This window comes from Aplysia californica, unplaced genomic scaffold (genome assembly GCF_000002075.1).
Source record: "Aplysia californica isolate F4 #8 unplaced genomic scaffold, AplCal3.0 scaffold00658, whole genome shotgun sequence".
NCBI classification, from domain to species: Eukaryota; Metazoa; Mollusca; class Gastropoda; order Aplysiida; family Aplysiidae; genus Aplysia; species Aplysia californica.
In genome coordinates, this window is record NW_004797928.1 from 282,683 (window position 1) to 288,678 (window position 5,996).

The window sequence follows — 5,996 nt, forward strand, 5'->3', positions numbered from 1 at the left end:
CTGGAAGATTTCCGCGTAAGCCCAAGTCATGCAGGTCTTTCAGAATACCATGTTTCCATGTGGTGTCGAAGGCTTTTTCTAAGTCGAAAAAAATAGCCACACGGTGCTCTTTTCGAATGAAAGCTTCCCGAATGAAAGTTTCAAGTCGGACGAGATGGTCAATATTAAAGTGATTTTTGCGAAAACCGCATTGAAAATTGGATAAGGAGTTTGAGGTTTCGAGAAACCACATTAGACGTTTGTTAATAAGTTTTTCCATAAGTTTACAGAAACAGTTTGTAAGGGCTATGGGACGGTAGTTTGAAGGGTTAGAGTGATCTTTTCCTGGTTTTGGGATTGGTATAACAGTAGCAAGACGCCTTTTCTTGTGAGTACTTGGGACATTCCCTCGAATATGCTGGATGTCCTCCCTGCTGGCAATTTGGGCACCGAGGAACTGACGTGCAGGATTCCTCTGCATGACCCTCCTTGCCACAGCGAGGGCAAACAGCATTTCGCCGGCATCTTAATTGTGTATGCCCGAAGCGCTGGCAATTAAAACAGCGCATCGGGTTAGGAACGTAAGGTTTTACCTCTAGTTCCAAGTACTCTATCGTCAGTTTGGTAGGAGGTCTTGGACAGTCGAAAGACAGTATCCATGTGTTGGTGCGGATCTCTTTCCCATCTCGTCGCACTATGACACGACGAGCGTGGGTGACACCTATTTCTTGCACCATTTCTTCCTCCGTACAGCCGTCTAGGTCACGGCTCTTTACAACACCCTTGGAAGTATTGAGACTCCTGTGAGGCTCAACACTTACAGGGATGCCGCCAAACGACGTACATTTCCGTAATTGTACGGAATCGGCCACGTTGGCAACCTCCACCAAGAGGTCGCCAGACCCCTGGGGGGAGACTTTCTTTGGTCTGGGGATGCCACAGGCTCTGAGAGCTTTGCCAATGGCAAAGACGCTTAAAGAAGTAACTTTTTTAGACTCATCAGCTGAGGAGATCACCAAATAAGGTGACCATCCTAGCGATGTTTGTCTGGGCAGGTCCCAGATACTGACATTGTCGTCTTGTCTCATCCGTTTTCTCTTGCCCTGGTCAGGATTTGCACCCGCTCCTCCTGATAGGGACTTGTTGGGAATTGGGGTAGGGGGAGAAATTTTTGTTTTCATATCCATATAAAAATCGTTTTTATTCATCTCCAGGGCTCCCCACCCGCCACCGAGTCCAACAAGGGGACACCGCTCGGAAGTCCATAGCTGGTGTCAGGGCTACCTTGGAGGTATACTCCCAATCAGACGGCAAGAAATCTTGCCTTCTAACCAAGATTGGCCAAAACCGGTTCTATGAACCGGTCGCAACCGATTGAGTGCAGTAGGCCACTGCACCCGCCCGTCTAGACCGAATCCAGGGCCAAAGTGGCGTGTTGGTGAGGAAAGCCACACCTCAGCCACCAGGGTCCCCTTCTCCGTCGTACGGGTCGCACCCCACGGTCAACGGGGTGCCTCGCGTTGCGGGGATTTGGGGTCTTATTTTTGCTGGACCGGACCTTCGGTCGACAGAACGGAAAGAAAGATAGATGGATAGAAGACCTTGCAAGAGCGGACAAAAGATGCCACCCCTACGTCAGAGAGCTAGTGACGTGCGAGTGGCATCCCACCAGCGTGGGGGTTACACCCCCTGTTGATGGGACAGCCAACAATTTTTATTTTATTCCCCGGTCAGCTCGGGGAAGGACGAAAGAAGAAGGAACAAAGATGATAGAAGACAGACGATACACCAAAGCAAGTATCGCCCATGTGCACCTGAGCGTAGATGTCCATGGGCGACAAATCGCCAGTGAAGGGGTTGCACCTCCTGCTGGCGGAGCAGTGGGTCTGTTTATATCCCCCCGACCCACTGGGGGTTAACACTTTAAGGGGCAGACCCTCCATAGACGGCACGCAGCAGACAGCACATGGCACGCGTGCGAAATAAAATTAAACACTACCATTTAGAGTTGCACACTCCATTGACGGCACGACACAGCCACGACGAAACATTGCGTGTCTCGCTTTGCTGCATTGCTCGTTTCGTGTCGTGTGCTGTCAAAATGGATAACTACAAGAAAGAAATTATTGAACTTGTGAGAGACCGACCGCTTCTTTGGGAACCCAAAAAATAAATTAAAAAATAAAAAATAAAAAACCGGAGTATCACAAATTTTTCTTCTGATATTGGTTCCCGATAATTACAACCAATTGGTTCTTCAGTTCATCGTACGTTCTGTATGACACTAGGTAGTTGAACAATGTCTCATCTCTACGTCGCATCAAGGAGCTGAAAGTTCGATGAAACTCTACTACTCAATAGAAAATGTTTTCTGCACCACATGATCCGCTTTATCCCTTCTTCCGATTCTTTAAAATTGCTAACATGATCAGAGTATCTTCATCCGACGAATCCATGGTTGTGATGTGTTGTGTTGTGATGTCGTGCTATGGCCTATGGAGGGAAGGGTATTAGCCTGTGGCACGGCACGTGCCGACAAGTCATGTGCCGCGTGCCGTGTGCCGTCTATTGGGAGGTCCGCCTAACCTCCAGGCCATGAGAGCCCCCTCTACCATCTCTACACATGAGGACGAAAGGAATGTCCCAAAATACGACTGTCCATTGAGTCGTGTACATCCCCGCATAATGTCATAAGTATCAACGACATTCATTAAACATATTATACCTACTACATAGATCTATGTAGTAGAATCTATAAAATTAATCGTTAATATATTGTTACGCATTTAACTCATGTGGTTTGCCTGTCGGCTTTGCTAAAGCCACCTGCAGTCTGCTAGTGCTAGCTCTATGTGAGCAAGTTGGATGTCTAATGAGATGAAGGGTTTGAAAAGTTTCAGGTCGTATCCGAATGTAGGAAACATTTTTCCTCATCCCTTAAAACTTCACCCAAAAGATCATTATTTTCCAAAATCACCTCTTCGTAGAAAATATTACCGTTTTGGGACACGGCGTCTTTTCATCCAAAAGAATTTAAAAGCCTCCATTATTGCTCAACACAGGGGTAGCAAACTCAATACGATGTAGAAGATCTAGATCTACAGTGTTAATGACAACACCGAATGTTAGGAACGGATAACGAGCGGAGACAAAAACATGTCACATTCGTTTCTCTCCCATTTTTATGTCGATCAGGGAAATGGGTCAGGCTGGAAACGAAAAGGAGCGGAGAAGAAAAGGAATGTACTCAGTTCATGCGTTTTCTCGGCATGCACACAAGAAAAGCAGCTTAGATTTGGAAGTTGTGACCCAACCATTTTCACCTTGGCCTTTCTCCGTAAATAATTAACCATTTATACGAGATTTGAGGCCAACTAATTAGTGGGAAAGGTGTGCGTGGTGGTATCCAATGGTGTATAACGAACCCAGGTGTAACCTACAGGCAGATTCAAGGAATATAGATGCATATCAAGGATATGAGAGAATGACATGTTAAATATAGATCTAAATGGCGAGATATGATGAGAGATGGTATTTATGTATTGAAAAACTGGAATATATTCAAGCAACGCTTTTCAAGTTTTATTCAGATTTTTTTTTATTCATTTGATGAGGACATTTTTTTCATACCAATTCCATGGATTGGTACACCAAAAAATTAATAATTACCAGAATTACATTTTATGTTGGGTTTTTTTGCGTGCATATCGTACCATCAATTACCATTGAGGGTTGTGAATAACAATTTGAAATTCTAAGCAAGCTGAACAAGGACGACATACAAATCGTCTAAACATTCTGTAATTTCACAGAGTTTCACCTTTTGTACGTAGTCTTGTACAAGTCTGATCAAGTGCTGCAAGGCAAAGAGACGAAGAAAGACACTGATGAACGTGAGATCCAGTGATCTACAACTTCATAAAAGCACAAATGGTCTACAACTTTATAAAACAATAGAGCTACATCAACAGCGGTCTACAACAAATACAATAGTTGTCTACAACATCATAAAACAAGAAGCCAACAATGGTCTACTACATAAAACAAGCCAACAATGGTCTACATAATACGTCATCAGAGACTGGGGAAGACGCGGGCCTGCTGTGGCAAGAAGTGGAGCACCAACGGACGAACAGAGTGACCGATGGGACGAGGTCTTGTGACGTCACCCGTGTGGACATGGCATGGACGCACTCCCTGGCGTGGCCGAACTTCGTGGAGACAATTCCCGCGACAACTATACACACTCGGTCCTTCATCTCACTCACAGCAGGGGCTCACACAATCTTCCTGTACCAGAAATGTAGAAATGTGTCCGTGAAGGGTCGACGCAACATACAAGGGGTAGGCAAAAGTAGGTATACTAATACAGGAACATTTACTGCTTTTATTAGTCAATTGGTGTACGTTGTATAATGTAATAAAGCATAGTGATTAATCCCCCCATACTCAAATAGTCTGTATGTATGCAGTGCTAATTTTAAGTGCAGGTAACAATGCGATACTGTATATCTACTTCGTATATAATTTTAAGACAAAATGATTTGATCGATTGAACAAGCCTCCAAGTTAACAGTACTATTGATACAGGTACATGTGAAGCGCATAAAGCTCGTTATCGGACTTCCGACTCCACACGAGTAATTAAAAGACGAATGCAAATAATGTTCATAAATTTGCACTTTTAAGGACAAGCGGGCAACGCAGATTTCGGGGGTTTCCAGAAATCTTGACCTTTACCAAAAGTGGGCATTGTCCTACCTGTAGGAGTTTGGTTTCATTGGTGTGTATATTTGTTCGGTTATAGAGAAACTGAACAAGGGTCCAAAAACTTAAATATGGTAACAGTTATGAGGGGGGGGGGAGCTCAAATGGAGAAAAAATACCGGAATTTTTAGAGAGAAAAAAAGCCTTTTGTGTGAACAGAGCACCACGTAGAATCCTGCACATGACAAAATAGACCCCGATTCTCCGATTTTAAAAAATAATTGGGCTTTGCCCGAGCAGGATCCAGGGCCCTAGCCAAAGTCAAGACGCTCGAGAAAATACCGCGAGAACAAAAATATGAAAGCGTAAACAAAAAAACATTCACCCCCTAAACAGTTATTGGAAAGCCCAAGAATAACCCCTAGATCCAGAGTAGAAACGAAGATTCTAAACAGTCACTGGAAAGGCCCAGGATTACGTCTAGATCCAGAGAAGAAAAGAATATTCTCAACAGTTATTGGAACGCCCCAGGAGGTACCTCTAGATCTAGTTTTCAGCGTTGTTGGAGCGGCAGATGAGGATGCACAGACGGTCTTTAGGAATCTGCTGCAGCAGTTGGACCAGAAGTGACCCGCGTTGTTGGACCAAGTTCTCACACTTAGGCCTCAGGGGATTGGGGGCGAAGTCACACAACCTGTCTAGGCCGCTCTCAATCTGCGCCTGTTGATAAAAACAAATGTTAACATTTGATAAGTCTACAGTAGAAAAAAAAATTCCGGCAAATAAAAGATCGATGCAAGATTTTTAAAGCTTTTGAGTCGAATTTTTACTATGGTTTTCTCAGTTCTGAAGCAGTTTATCAATCTTTTTTAAACACGTAATCAAAACAATTCCTCCGTGATAGTTTTAGGTGTAAACATGAAAATTTAAATTAAAATCGAATAAGGAAAAGCAGAAAAGAGGAAGCGTGGAAAATAGAGAAAACGGCCCATATAGATCATAAAAAAGGCCAGAATAAGCAAAAACCTTCAAAGCATTTCAAACCAAAACATGGCTACAACTTAATATTCACAGCAGAAACTGAAACATAAGAGGTAAAAAAAAGCATGCTTTTAAGACATTTTCTCCAAAGTCTCTTCCACCCTGCTCTACAATTTTACACAATATTTTGCAGAAACGCATACATACGTTTTTGGACAATTGTTCAGGAAATACAATTAGGGATGACCCCAGTTTTCACCCCAAACACCATTTTTAGGGGCCTCACCACCCCTGACTGGATTTAAAATATTGAAACTTTCTTGTTCAGT

General features: G+C 43.6%; 1 long non-coding RNA gene across 1 annotated transcript; it reads right to left on the minus strand.

Annotated features, from left to right (window-relative positions):
* Window positions 1-3,678: 3,678 nt before the first annotated feature.
* On the minus strand, window positions 3,679-5,403 carry LOC101855215. The gene is made up of 2 exons (XR_220954.1): window positions 5,225-5,403; window positions 3,679-4,269 (listed from the first exon to the last, which is right to left on the minus strand). It is a non-coding gene; the product is annotated as an uncharacterized LOC101855215 (long non-coding RNA).
* Between the last annotated feature and the right edge of the window lie 593 nt (window positions 5,404-5,996).